The sequence below is a fragment of the Lolium perenne genome, unplaced genomic scaffold (assembly GCF_019359855.2).
Source record: "Lolium perenne isolate Kyuss_39 unplaced genomic scaffold, Kyuss_2.0 unplaced11, whole genome shotgun sequence".
In the NCBI taxonomy this organism is placed as follows: domain Eukaryota; kingdom Viridiplantae; phylum Streptophyta; class Magnoliopsida; order Poales; family Poaceae; genus Lolium; species Lolium perenne.
Window position 1 is genome coordinate 101,683 of NW_027248969.1, and position 14,665 is coordinate 116,347.

At 48.1% G+C, this 14,665-nt stretch overlaps 1 long non-coding RNA gene across 1 annotated transcript; it reads right to left on the reverse strand.

Annotated features, from left to right (window-relative positions):
• Window positions 1-5,248: 5,248 nt before the first annotated feature.
• On the reverse strand, window positions 5,249-7,424 carry LOC127323174 (uncharacterized). The gene is made up of 2 exons (XR_011750020.1): window positions 7,261-7,424; window positions 5,249-6,763 (listed from the first exon to the last, which is right to left on the reverse strand). It is a non-coding gene; the product is annotated as an uncharacterized lncRNA (long non-coding RNA).
• Between the last annotated feature and the right edge of the window lie 7,241 nt (window positions 7,425-14,665).

Genomic DNA, 14,665 nt, shown 5'->3' on the forward strand with positions numbered 1-14,665 from the left:
TGCAAACGGGTTGAATGATCCAGTAGTGCGTAAGGTACGGTTTGCTGATCCTAGAAGAGATGTTCCGGGAATCAACTCCATGTTGGTTTTTAGGCCTTTGCTAGAGCTGGTTTTCCGTTATCTTTCGTATCTGCCAGGCTCAACTACGTGTAGGATGTTTTGGTTATGCGGTGAAAACCCTAAATCGCCGTAGATCGTTTTAGCTTAGTATTGATCAAGCAGGACCACCATGTTATCGTAGATCCAATACGAATCATGGGTGGATCGGCTCCTTGAGCCGATTCACAGGATAACCTGAGAGCCGATTGAGGCTCGTATTTAATGTTTACGTGTCTACCATGCAGGAAGTTAATCGAAGCAACTCATCACCTTCCTGACCAGGTATAGGTCAGGTGGCACACCCTCGCACCAGCTAGGATGTGTGCCGGAGCATTGCGGGCTGTCGCCCGAGGGACCAGGACCCACCAGAAGTTCTGGGAGCCTCCCGGCTCTTCGTGTTGCTCGCCGCTGCTCGCCGGTGGGTTTTGGCAGGCAACACATTCTGGCACGCTCGGTGGGACATTCTACATCAACTGCGTCAACATCATCTGCAGCTGAGATGGCGGAGAAAGCACCAGTCACATACGAAGAGCTGTCTGAGGAATTCAAGAAGAAGTATGATGAGCTTAAAGCTCTCTTCGAAGCCGATCTCATCGGCTCTTTCGAGAGGACCCGTACACATGGCATTAGGTGGAAAGGGTTCTCAGCCGAAGGCGCTCTCGATGAAGTGGATCTCTCTACCCCTTCGGAGGATCGCACCAGAGCTCTGCGCCAGGAGGTTAATTACATGGTGGCTCATTCGCTACACCGGCATTCTGAGAGCCTGGTGAACGCTTTCGAGCGCGTTGCGGTTCGCGTGGTTCAGGAGATCATGAAGCATCAGTACTCTCCGTCAGGACCTGCCCTAGGGACTCACTGTGGTGACCCTGCATACCACTGCATGTTGTAGTATGCCAGTCGTTGATATAACATTCACGAAGTACCATTCCGCAAATATTACATCCCTCAGAGTAGTACAACAGAACATAGCAGGTCCATAACTCATTCATTTATTATTACAACTATCATACACATGTCATCTTGGAGCTCCTCTTGGGTCCTAAGAGGAATACTCCTGGGTTCGAGGCGAACCCAATTTAGCTTACAATATAAGAGTCTCATTAAGTTATACATTTATTTCCTCGAGCAGCTAAATACTAAGAGTTCGGGCTGCTCGGTTACTACTACTACTGGATATCTCTAGGCTTGATCTCCTCCGGAAGCCTCTCCGGATCCGTAGACGATGAGGTAGTCTACGCCTTCTATACCTCCAGAGAGGTCTGGTTCTTCATAGCCGATGATCTCGGCTCCTTCATTGTTGTCGTAGTCCTCCTCCAGACGATTCAGACAATCTAAGCATGGGATTTAAGAGTGGTATGAGTACGAGCGTACTCAACAAGTTCATTATAGATAAGAGGTGTTTAATGCTCTAGCTACAATATTAGACCAAAAAGTCTAATACCAATGCAAGTTTTGATAAACATTTCTTCAAGAGATTGCTTTTATTCGAAAGAGCTATGTCCGTCAGCCTTCACCGGTTTACTAGAACTTCATGGAGCTCCTTTCCGGCCGCGTTCGCAGTTCCTCATCCCGGAACAGGGAGTGACAGGTCACAGTTCTTTACACTCTGCAGAGGTGTGTTGCTTTACCCATAAGAGATCTTAACCTTGGTGCCAACCGGGCAGCTTTCCCGTCCACACTTCCTTCGGTGTGAGGCCCGGTATAAGGTCTAGCCAATCATGTTCCTCCGCTACCTCGAACACCCACCCTTTGTTGCATGCCCCGACCCTGGGTCCACGCCGGTCCCATTATTCCTGTAGATTTCAAGGTGGACCCCGACCACGACGACAGTGCTGGGCTCTACCATACACTCCTACGCCGGTAGCTGCAACCCATCATAGACCGCAATACCGTGGGGACTTAGGACTCCCCAGCCTCACCGCTTGCTCCTTCGGGCGACAAGTGTACTACGGACTATGCCGTGGGGACTTAGGACTCCCCAGCCTCACCGCTTGCCCCCTTGGATTACAAGTGTACTACGGTAAAGCGCATCCGTTGATGAACGAGAGGTGGAAACACTTTTGACTACTCCGTCCCACTCCGGATTTTATGGTTAACACGGGTATTACGGCACAAGAATCACTGGCGACATTTGTTGTTTAATCCTAGATGGATATAAACCCGTGCAATGGAACCTCCACCATATCAACACAATCCATGGTTCCATTGCCCACCACATAGTCATATTCATAGTTATGAAAGTAGTGGTTTTGATTTTTATGCAATAGTGATAACCATAATACTTTGCAAGTAATTTGATAGAAATACTCAAATGACATGAGCAAGTGATGAACTTGCCTGAACACTGCAAAGTTTTGCAGTTGGATGGTGTGGACTGACCCTTGTCCTCTGTTTCTGAAAAAATAACATCATTGTCCGATAAGGGCAATGGTTAAAGAAGCAATTATGCATGCTTTCCATTTTTAGGGTTTGTTTCCCCCCTTTCCGATGTCTTATCATTTTATGTGAGAGGTATTTACTAAGAATAATTTGGAGGTTCTCTATTTAGGGTAAATACAACCTTGAAATATTGTCAAGGTGTTTTTTATAGTCCAATTACATTAATGGACTTATTTTCTTTATTGAAAATAATATGTGTGATTTAAATCATTATTTAATTCACCAAATTAAGGCTTATTCTTAATTATCTTCAAAAATTCTCTTTGATATTTTATTTGAATAGAGAATTTTATGCTGATGGATTTTCATATTTTTAATTATTTTTTTAGAGCTATTATATATTTATTGTGCTTTTCCAAAGTTTATGTATTTTAATTGAATTGTGAAATGGCAAAAATGCCCCTGGGCCCACCTGTCGGTGCAACCCAGTGGGTTAGGTCGAACCGACCGGCCCGGTCCGGCTCGACCAGCCCCATTCCCCTCTCTTCCTCTCTCGCGCGACCAAACCCTATCCCTCTCCCGTCGCTCTGGCGATCCGTGGTCGCCGCCGCCGTCGCCGAATTACCTCGGCCGCCTCCGGTCATCTCTGGCGACGAGATAGGTCGCAAAAGAACGGCCGCACGACGGCGCACCGATCTGTCCGCGGCGATCTATACTTCATCGCCGCCGCCGTTCGCCCCCATCTCATCTGCGTCACGCGGCCGCAAGGTTCCGCGGCGATACGCCACTCGCCGGAGCCCCTGGTGCTGCGACGCTGCCGTGGGCGTTGACGTGGAGATGATGGAGCGCACGCGCTTGGCGACGCCAGGCCAGGCGCGGCTTGGCGCTGCCGTGGATGGCCTGTGCCGCCGTGCCGCCATGGCACGCCGGTGCTCTGCTCCAGGTACACACCTCCATGTCTCCTCATTCTTCTTCCTTCTCTGTGCTCTGCTCAAGTGGCTGGCCTGCCTCTCCCCATGGAGATGCGTTGCAGTGCTCTACGGCTTGCTGTGCACTTGGGCGTGCTATCTCTGGCCTTCTGGCTAGCTGCTGCTCTAGCTCGGCTGTTGTTGTGTGTGCTGATGCTGTGTTCTCCTGGCCATGGCCATTGTTTCTAAATCTGTGCCCGTGCTTGTGCTACTGCTATGCATATCTTTGCCTTGCTACACTATGGCTACTGTGCAACATTTCCTATGCTAGGTGCTTGCTTGTGCTTGTATTTCTTGCTTGAAACTGTCCCTGTGCCTCAGTGCTTGATACTACTATCGCTAGTTCATCAGGTGTATTCAATTACTTGCCCTGACTTGATTATGGTGTGTAATCCTTGCAAATTTGCAAGTGTCAGTGCCTCTGGTATGCCTTTCTGTGTGCTCTAATTCATGGAGATGCTCCACTGAGCATAGCTGTGCCTGTACAGCCCTATCCCATGATGAACTGCTACTGGATACTTTGATATCTAGCTTATTTGATTATCTGTGATGTATTGGGTTCATGTCCTGTGGCTGATCTTATTGTCTGGTTCATGTGTTGATGCTATGCTTGGCTGTGGTGACCTGTAGCAAGAGCAAGTGATGCTCTGATGATCAATTTATCATTACTTGCTTGTGAGCAAGTGTGTGCTTCTCTCTGTGATTCACTGGTGCTCAACCAGTGCTGTTTGTGCTTCATACAGGCTTGGCCTGGTGTGTACTGTTGTTGGCTTAAGCAACTGCTGTTGCTTGCAGTGATCCATTGGATCCACTGCAAGGCTCTGGTGTCTTGATTACTTGTATAAATCATTTATTTGTGTAGCTTAGCAAGATTTATTAGATAAATGAGATGAACTGTTTCTGCAGTTATGATTCTTTATCTTGATTGACTTGAGCTAGAGGGATGCCAACCACTGGTTGGGTACCCTAGCTCATACTGAGCCCTATTGGGTGATGATGTGATTTGCTGGGTTTGGTGGCTTCATTGTTTTTGTGGTTGAGGTGGCCTCAACAGCATTTCTTGCTGTTCTGGAAGCTCCCACCCTAGTTGGCTTGATGTGTATGGACAAATGCTTCTGGTTAAACCATATTTGGTTGCCAGATGCTTTTAATGTTGACAAACATGTATAGACACTTGATTGTCTATCTGTCTGATGGTTTAGCTGGCTATAGGTTGTCAAGTGAACTTGTGTAGCTGGCTAGGGACTGAATCCATGATGGATTTCTCTGATTGTGTCCCTGTGTGGACACAATCAGTGTTCCCTGGATAATTTCCTACTGGTTCTTTCTATGTTTGCTTGTACCAAATGACTAGATAGCCATATGATGACACAAACAGGGCTTCCTACCCTTTTGGTGTGCTTGATATCATGCCTGTGCAATTAATGAACAAAACCATTTGGTATGTTCATGATTATATGTATACCTCACTCCAGCTCCTAGAAATAGTGTGTTGGTGTAGAGGTTTTGCTTCTGGTGGTTTGCTTGACTTGCCCTGCTCCTCCTTGTGGCTTGTGATTCTTGGTTTGGTTTAGTGGTGAGTTTGGACAGGTTGAACAGCACTGGCTGTTCTTCTTGTTCTAGCTGTTCTTGGTGTTCTTGGTTGTGACGCCCCAGAACCGGTACCATGAGGATCCCAGCGAACCCGCCGAAATCCGCATGATATCGATTCAGAGACGCCCTCCGACACGACGTGCGCGACGAATCACACACGTGATGCCAGAGGAATTAACACGAGCGGTAACATTACAACAGGTTTACAATAGAGCCCACAAGATACATATATTACAACAACGACTCCAACGAGTCAAGATACAAATATACATACAAAGATCCAAATCATACAGAAGACCTAATACGTCCGAGTACGGAAAAGATACAAATTGGACTAAGAGTCCTGAAGATAACCAGTGGCGTCCATAACCCTGCCCAGGCCAAGCCGGAAGGGTAACCTTGCTAACGTCATCATCTCGTACCTGTCAAAGTCGGGCCATCGGTTGCCGACAGAAGGGGGAGGAGACAAAAAGAAAGGAAGGCGAGGGTAAGTACCATTGGCACGTACTTGCGAGACAAGACCAGCTATGCTCGCTGGTGGGCGGTATAAATTTCACCCGGCTATATGTGGAGTTTAGCGGCAGCAAAGCTACTATCCAATAGAGACACGCTACAACATCCGTCTACTCAGAGAAGATAAGAGAGCGCACAAGGTAACAGTTCTATACTCTGCAAACATAACACAGCCGATGCGATCCCCCTTCGCCAAGAGGTATTGCAAAGGCACACACACTTTTGAAAGGGTGTTATTAGCAATTTATTAACAACAGGAAATAAGGTGTAAGTTGTTCTATGATCAAGCTATACAATTCCAAGTCGTCCATAACCGCGGACACGGCTTATCGATAAGATGTACACCCTGCAGGGGTTGCCCAAATGTAACCATACGCATGCTCGAACCCACTTACTACAGGTGGAGTCTCACAACAAGACCGTTCCCAATGCAAGAGAAAGTTTAATGGGAGCCACCCAACTAAGCTACCCGTGACGAAGTTCGGCCGTACTCCGATACGGACCCAGAGGTTTGCGACATAGTCCAGGCGGGCACTTACGACCAGGCACAAGATAAGTCTATCCGCGTTATGAGTACAGTACAGAAATAAACACCCGAAGGCAACAGGAAGTAAATCGTGCATCGTGCATATGGGCAAATAAAACCAAGGTTGTGGCTCCCAATCAACAGACTCGAGGAAAGGTAGTGGGTGATGGGGGTCCCACTCCCCCACGTACGGGTAGAGCGCTCAATCTCGGAACAGATAACAAGAACTCGGGTCCTAGGGGACATTAGCAAGTCAAAGTTCCAATGCTTTCGCAAAGGGGCTCACAGATGCCTCTGCTTACAATTTAGTTGTTAACAATAAAGTAAAGCTTGTGTATCTCCAACAACTGATATAGCATGTGATAACCTCCCAACAACCCAACATATCCCGATAACAGATCGAGATAAACAACAGAACCTAAACACGCCTACGACTCGCAAAGCTGGCAAACAACAAACAATAGGTAGGGCGAGGAGGTGTATCTCGGACATATAGGTAACAGGTGGATAGGACACGTGACACAACAGAATCGCAACATAAGGATAGCAATAGATCAAAAGAGCATGTAAAAGTAAAATAGGTGAAGGGGTGGGCTCGCCTGTGGAAAGCTGCAGAAGAACTTGTCGGAGAACTCGTCGTATCTCACAACACCACTTCGTGATCCTATCCGGGAAGAAGGAAATGCTGGAACAAACAACGTATGCAAGTCTTACTACTACGGATAAAGAAGATCCAGCATGATCAAGATGATATGCATGACATGGCAAAGATGGTGCAATGCAATTATCCAAATTAAGCGGAATCGGAACCCCGGACAAGCAAATTAGGTTGGAGTTGCATTTCTACCGACAAAATTAAGTGTTGATTAGCATGGCATATCATGGCATATCATGGCAGGGGTGAGCTACTTCAATATTAAACGGAGCAGGGAAATCGCTAGTTGGAAATCCGAAATACTCCGCATATATGTGAGGTGAATATGTACGACTATCAACGCGCAACATGATGCAAGATGCAAACAGATGAATGGATGGCATAATCATGTTCCTCATGTTTTTCTGAACAATTTTCATATATAACATGTTTTATTTGGAGTTACAGATTAAAAGTTATTAATTTTGCAAGGTAAAAGCATTTTCTGGGATTTTAGATAAACAGAGAAAGGAAAAGGTGGTTTATACCGAGCTGAAGTTAGACAGAGACACAGACAGGTGGGACTCCACTGCCACGTGGGCGCCAGCGTGGAATGAAGCAAAAAGGTTGGATTTTATCGCGCAAGAGGGGATTCGAACTCGGGCTGATCAAGTGAAGGAACAGAGGTGGTGCCAGTGCGCTGGTGATTCGGATTTGTACGACTATCAACACGCAACATGATGCAAGATGCAAACAGATGAATGGATGGCATAATCATGTTCCTCATGTTTTTCTGAACAATTTTCATATATAACATGTTTTATTTGGAGTTACAGATTAAAAGTTATTAATTTTGCAAGGTAAAAGCATTTTCTGGGATTTTAGATAAACAGAGAAAGGAAAAGGTGGTTTATACCGAGCTGAAGTTAGACAGAGACACAGACAGGTGGGACTCCACTGCCACGTGGGCGCCAGCGTGGAATGAAGCAAAAAGGTTGGATTTTATCGCCCAAGAGGGGATTCGAAGTCGGGCTGATCAAGTGAAGGAACAGAGGTGGTGCCAGTGCGCTGGTGATTCGGATTTGTATACATACAGCGTGCAGACAAGGTATGGTGTGTGTCCGTGGGATAACTGAAGAACAGAGACACTACGAACTGAAATTGAACAGCTGCGTTTCCTGTAGATCGATTTCTGCACGGTTTTTAAAGCTTCTGCCACGAAGAAACGGGGCACCGTTTTGAGCGAAGCAAAATATTTTGAGCAAGATGGATGTGCCAAGATACGAAAGAGACCGGAATGGTTGGAAACGGTGCACGGTGTCGACGTGGAGGCTCGCCGGAGAAAGAACCGACGAAACAACATTTGACTGAAAAACTGCAGACAGTTTTCTGGACCGATCTTTGGAAGACGATGGCGTCGTGTACAGGCATCGAAACTAGGTGACTCCAAAACAAAAGTTGTAGATCTACGTCGGGGCTTTGCAACGGTGCCAAGATCTCGCGCAGAGGTGGAGTGGTTCGCCGGCGGGAAGCTTCGGAGGATAGGCACCGTGACAGATGTAAAACATCTACTTTTTCTCTCGAACTAACTCAACCTCGCTCGATCTCTGCAGATCTGTTCGATCCAAGCATGTAGTAGCATGCAGGGGCGAGGCAAGGAGGTGTGCTCACCCTGGGGTAGTCGACGACGAGGTTGAGGCGTCGGAGATGATCGCCGGCGACGAAGAGGAAGAAGTTGTTGGAACTAATCTTGTTAGTAATTTATTTAGCACGTTTATTAGTCACGTACCTAGCTATCTGAGATGGATAAACTAGCTAGTGGTTAGGTTGTTAGTGTCAGGCTAGCTTCATGCGGTGTTTAGCCCGATCAGTGTGGCCGTCGAGAACTAGTCGTGCAAGTGCCTAGTCCAACTCGTGAGAATAGGGCCAGAGGTTAGTGGGTTAGTGCATGCTGTTAGTGGCCGGTGTGGGCTCAGGTTGTCATCATGTAATGCCTATTTAAGTTGAGCAAATGAACGTGAAGCAGTGGCCTGCGGGCAGAGAAAAAGCAATGTAGTTCCTGTGTCACACCAAGGAGAAAACTCTCGGCAAAGCCATTGCTCTCCTCCTTGGTGAGTGTGCGTGTGTGGGTTCTGGTGTGTGTTCATCAGAGAGTAGAGAGAGGTAGGAGAAGAAGAGGGGCTGCAAGGTGCAGCTCCTTCATTTGGTATCAGAGCCTCGTGCGGCGAGGTCCAAGTCTTCATCATCGTGGAGCTGCGTGACGAGCGATGGAGAAAGATGTGCTGCCCGGTAAGTTGCGCCACCGGCAGCAAGGAGGTGATGGCCAAGGTGCGGAGGCCATTGCTGCGAGGAGTTCATCGTCCATGTCCGAGTCGTCGACAAGGTGCGTCATCGGCGGCAACATGGAGGCGAGCCACCGGCGAGGTGCGGCACCAGCGGCGAACATGTGGCAGTGAGCATGTCATGGCGACGCGCTCGCGGTGAAGGTGTAGGAGGTGCGTCTCTCGTCGAGGCCAACGACGACGGCGACAAATCCGTGTGACAAGATGGCAATGGCGGCTGTCTACGAGTTGCACCGACGACATCGACGACCATGGGCTTCAAGAGAAAAATAAGTAGTAACAAGATTAGGGAGGTGATTGTTGGAACTAATCTTGTTAGTAATTTATTTAGCACGTTTATTAGTCACGTACCTAGCTATCTGAGATGGATAAACTAGCTAGTGGTTAGGTTGTTAGTGTCAGGCTAGCTTCATGCGGTGTTTAGCCCGATCAGTGTGGCCGTCGAGAACTAGTCGTGCAAGTGCCTAGTCCAACTCGTGAGAATAGGGCCAGAGGTTAGTGGGTTAGTGCATGCTGTTAGTGGCCGGTGTGGGCTCAGGTTGTCATCATGTAATGCCTATTTAAGTTGAGCAAATGAACGTGAAGCAGTGGCCTGCGGGCAGAGAAAAAGCAATGTAGTTCCTGTGTCACACCAAGGAGAAAACTCTCGGCAAAGCCATTGCTCTCCTCCTTGGTGAGTGTGCGTGTGTGGGTTCTGGTGTGTGTTCATCAGAGAGTAGAGAGAGGTAGGAGAAGAAGAGGGGCTGCAAGGTGCAGCTCCTTGAGAAGTGGCCGGGGTGTAGACGGGCAGAGGTGGTCGGGAGCGTGCCGAGCTTGGCGCTCCAGCCTCCGTGAAGACGACGTGGACGTAGAGGAGGGAGAGGAGATCCCGTTCCCGCGCTCAGGCGAGGTCGACGGCGACCATGGCGTCGACGGCGAGGTGTATACAGCGGCGCTGTCTTCGGTGGGGTTTTGGTGGAAGAAGAAGAGAGGGCGGCGGCGCCGTTTGGAGGAGGGAAAAGATGGCTAGGGTTCTGCAGGTGGAAGATTTTATAGGAAGCAGCAGAGCTCCCAGGAACCGTCCCATCGCTAGACAGCGACCTGTAGGTGGCCAGATGCGCTGCCGTACATGGGAAAGAAGAAAAGAAGATGAGGGAAGAAGGTGGGCTGCATGTCACGATGTGGTTTGGCTCAAAAAGGAGCAAGCCAGGAAGAAAGAAAGGAGCTTCGGTTGAGACTTGGGCCAAAAAGGTTGGGCTGCGGCTTCACTCTCACATTCTCTAAACATTTTGAATTGAGGAGAGAAATAGAGAAATAGGATTGGAAAGGAAATTATAAACATGTTTCAAACAAATTTTGAGACTTCAAAAATATTTAAACTAGATTTGAAATTGGTTTCCAAGATATCCAAAATAATAATATTTTGGTTTTATTATTATTTGAAATAAGACAAGGAGAAGGGGTTTATTAAAATAATTTTATTTTTGTCAAAGCATGTATATGATGTATGCATGATGATGATGACGCACAAAATAAAAGAACAAGCAAAATCTATTAGAGGTACTACCCGGGGCCGTTACATTGGTGACTTACCCTGTTGCTTGTCGATGGATGAAACAAATGGCTAGGGTTTTGGCTGTGAAAAGCTTATATATGGCTGGCCCTTGCTTCTCTGGTCGACAGCTTAGCCTGACACCAATTTGGTGACTCTCCCTGTGTGAGTGTGCTGGTGAGCATGCACACATGCAGTGTGAGCTGCCTGTGTGTGTGTGTGTGTGTTCCTGATACTTTGCACTTGGCTGTGAGAGGATCAGCTCGGCAGCTTTGGTCATATCCTCTCCAATTTCATCTTATTTCTAACCTGCCAAGTGGCTATGCCACTTGGCATAACTTGTGTTTGTTGTGTTTATGTGCAGGTTCAAAATGATGATCAAATGGAGAAGATGATCTTCAAGTTCAAGATTAGATGATATTCACATTGTAGTATTTAGGACAGATTCATACTTGTACTTTTCTTTTATCTTCTTTTTCGATTTATCCAAATTTGTGTAATGTGTTGTAATAATTCATTTATTTTAATTCTGAATATTGTAATTGACAATGTATAATGTGTGATTATCAATAAAGCTCCCATTTTCCTTAATGAGCTTTACATAATTGTTGTATTACTTATAATCTTGATTATTGATAATTGTTTATGAAATTATCTCAAGTTTGAATTATGTGATAATCATTTGATGTTTGAATTTGAATTTCAAATTCAAAATTTGGATTGAATTCAATCGTACAACTTAGTTTAGAATTCAATCATGCAACTTAAGTTTGTGATGCAAACTCTCCCCTCTCTTCTCAAAACCCTAGTTTAGTTGAATAAGGAACAGGTTTGTCGCACTCTCGAAACCCTAACCCTGTAAAGTGTCGAGAGAGAAACTTGTTCCCCTTCGATGCAGTTTTTTGTTTAAAAGCGCAAAATTTCCCCGTAAATTACAATGCAATGCACATCCCTTTCTAAAATCTACCCCTCGATCGTCTCTAAACCTGGGACATTACAGCCTTTCCCCCTTAAAGAAAACTTCGTCCCGAAGTTGTGGTTGTAATACCTGAAGAGTTCGGGGTATGTTTTCCTCAGGTCTTCCTCCTTTTCCCAGGTAGCTTCCCTCTCGGGGTGATGCTTCCATTGTATCTTGCAGTATTTGATAGCTTTATTTCTGTTATCACCAGATTTTGGACAAATCCAGAGGTGGGCCGTAAGAGAGATGGGCTTGGAAGACTACACGTGGAAGATCTCTGAAGCGGCCTTGCACGGAGAATTTGGGCTAGTTTGCCCGTGTATCTTTAATTATAGTAGATTATGTTCTAGATCAAGATTAGAGTTTGTATCGTGCACGGTGGGATATTCCCACGTTAGAAAGTCCCCTGGACTATAAATATGTATCTAGGGTTTATGGAATAAACAACAACTCACGTTCAACCCAAAACAAACCAATCTCGGCGCATCGCCAACTCCTTCATCTTGAGGGTTTCAATCAGGTAAGCGACATGCTGCCTAGATCGCATCTTGCGATCTAGGCAGCACAAGCTCCACGTTGTTCATGCGTTGCTCGTACTGAAGCGTCTTTGATGGCGAGCAACGTAGTTATCATAGATGTGTTAGGGTTAGCATAGCTCTTCGCATAACATGCTTACGTAGTGCAGCCCTTGCATGTCTAGCCGCCCTCACGCCTATCTCAGGTGTGGGGGCGGCACCCTGCTTGTTCATCATCTAGTAGATCTGATCCGTTACGATTGCTCCTTGTTCTGCAAGGATTAGTTTAATATCTGCAATAGTTAGGCCTTACAAAGGGGGGGAGGATCCAGCGGCACGTAGGGTGGCGTTCGCAAGTCCTAAACAGGATGTTCCGAGGATCAACGCCATGTTGGTTTTTAGGCCTTGTTTAGGATCGGCTTATGAGCACCGTACGTGGCCGCGAGGCCCAACCTGGAGTACGATCATCCGATTATGCGGTGAAAACCCTAAATCGTCAGAGATCTCATTAGCTATATCTTGATCACAGATCACCAAGTATCTCGTGCACCCCGTACGAATCATGGGTGGATCGGCTCTTTGAGCCGATTCACAGATAACCTGAGAGCCGATCGAGGCTCGTATTTAATGTTTACGTGTATGCCATGCAGAACTAAGCGAGGCATCCCCATCACCTTCCCGACCTGTATAGGTCGGGTGGCACGCCCTTGCACTTCGCATCGCCGCGTGTGACCGTAAGAGCATTGCGGGCCGTCGCTCGAGGGGTCTCACCACCGCAGCTCTAGGCTCTTCCCGGCTCTACACCGTGCTGACAGGGCCGCTGCCCGCCGTGGGTTTTGGCAACAACACATTCTCGCACGCCCCGGTGGGACCATCGTCTACATCAACCACATCGCCATCTACATCCGAGATGGCGGGCGACGGCACGCCAGCCACCTACGAGGAGCTGCCTCGACGAGCTCAAGAAGAGATACGACGAGATCAAGGTCACCCTCGAAGCCGACCTCATCGGCTCTTTTCGAGAACCCGTTCCCCATGGCATCGATGGAAGGGATTCTCACCGCAAGGTGCACTCGATGGGATAGATCTCTCCCGTCTGAGGAACGCACTGTGGCCTACGGCAGAGATCAACTACTTGGTGGCTCACTCACCGCACCGCCACTCGAAAACTTGGTCAACGTGTTGGAGCGTCTCGCTCGCGTGATCCAGAGATCATGAGCCACCGCACTCGCCGTCAGACCAGCTCGGACGCATCAAGGAGAGTTGCTGCCCAGTCCCGTTCACCGCGCTATATGCGTTGGCAGCACCAGCGAAGTGCGGCCTACACCGGCATTCGTCGTCTACAAGATTGGTGGTGACCCTAGTGACTACCGCTTCTTGGCTGAGGCGCCCAAGGAGATCCCACAAGGATACGCGTGCACGTATGTGCGATTGTGGGCAACCGGGCACTCTCAAACCAAAGCCACAACATCAGGGACTCGGCGAAGACAGGAGGAACGTCGCCGACGTAGCTTGAAAGCGGCACGTGGCTAACTAAGCACGCCACCCCGACGAAACCTCCAGCCCGGCTCTACTGCAGTTGGCTCGTAGCCGGAAAAGCAAACATGGTTGGCTAAGTACGCCACCCCGGCGAATCTTCGTAATGCAACGCCCGCAAACAAGACAATGGGATCGATCGCACCATACCGAGAGACCGTCGGCATGGTGCCGAAAAGGAGGGCAATCGGCTATTCCAAGCCGTACCCCGACGAGTACGAGATGATCCCGCTGCCACCTAAATATCGGCTCCCTGACTTCTCCAAATTCAAAGTGGATCGATGGCTCCAGCTCCATCGAGCACATCGGCCGATATTTGGCTCAACTAGGACCGGCTTCGTGTCGGATCAGCTACGCGTGAGGCTCTTTCACAGCCCCTCACGGATCGGCTTTTGGATGGTATACCTCTTTGCCGGCAAACTCCATCCAGCCTTGGAAGCAATTGGAAGAACAGTTCCATATGCAATACCATTCGGGCTTCCGAGTCTAGCATTGCCGATCTAGCACAACTACGTCGGCTGAGAAACGGTGACAGAGTACATCCAGCGCTTCAGAATCTTAGGAACCGATGTTATTCGGTTCGTATAACCGAGAAGGAAGCAAGCCGAGTTGGCGTAGCTGGCCTTGCAACACACTCAAGGACATGGCCTCCCAAGCGGATTATCCTCGCCGGGCGCACATGGTTCAGAAACTATCAGCATATGAACAGCGCCACCCGGACCTGTACCAAGACAAGTTCAAGCTGCAGAGCAGTCCTGGTCGATGCAGAGGAAGACGAAGTTCCCGCGGAGACCAAGAAGTAGCAAGGCCGAGTGGACTCTGGGAGGAACCCCCGTGTCCCGCAAATGGGTAAAGCCACCAGTGGCCGCCCTGTGGGATTTGATTTTGACGTGACCAAGACTGAACAAATCTTCGACCTCCGCTCAAGGAGAAACAGCTGACGATTCCGAAGGTCTCAAGTTCCCCACGGCGCAAGAGCTAAACGGAAAGCCGCATCGCAAATTCCACAACTCGCTTTCCCATGCCAAGAACGACCGCAGGGTGTGGCGTCAGCACATCCAAGCGGCGATA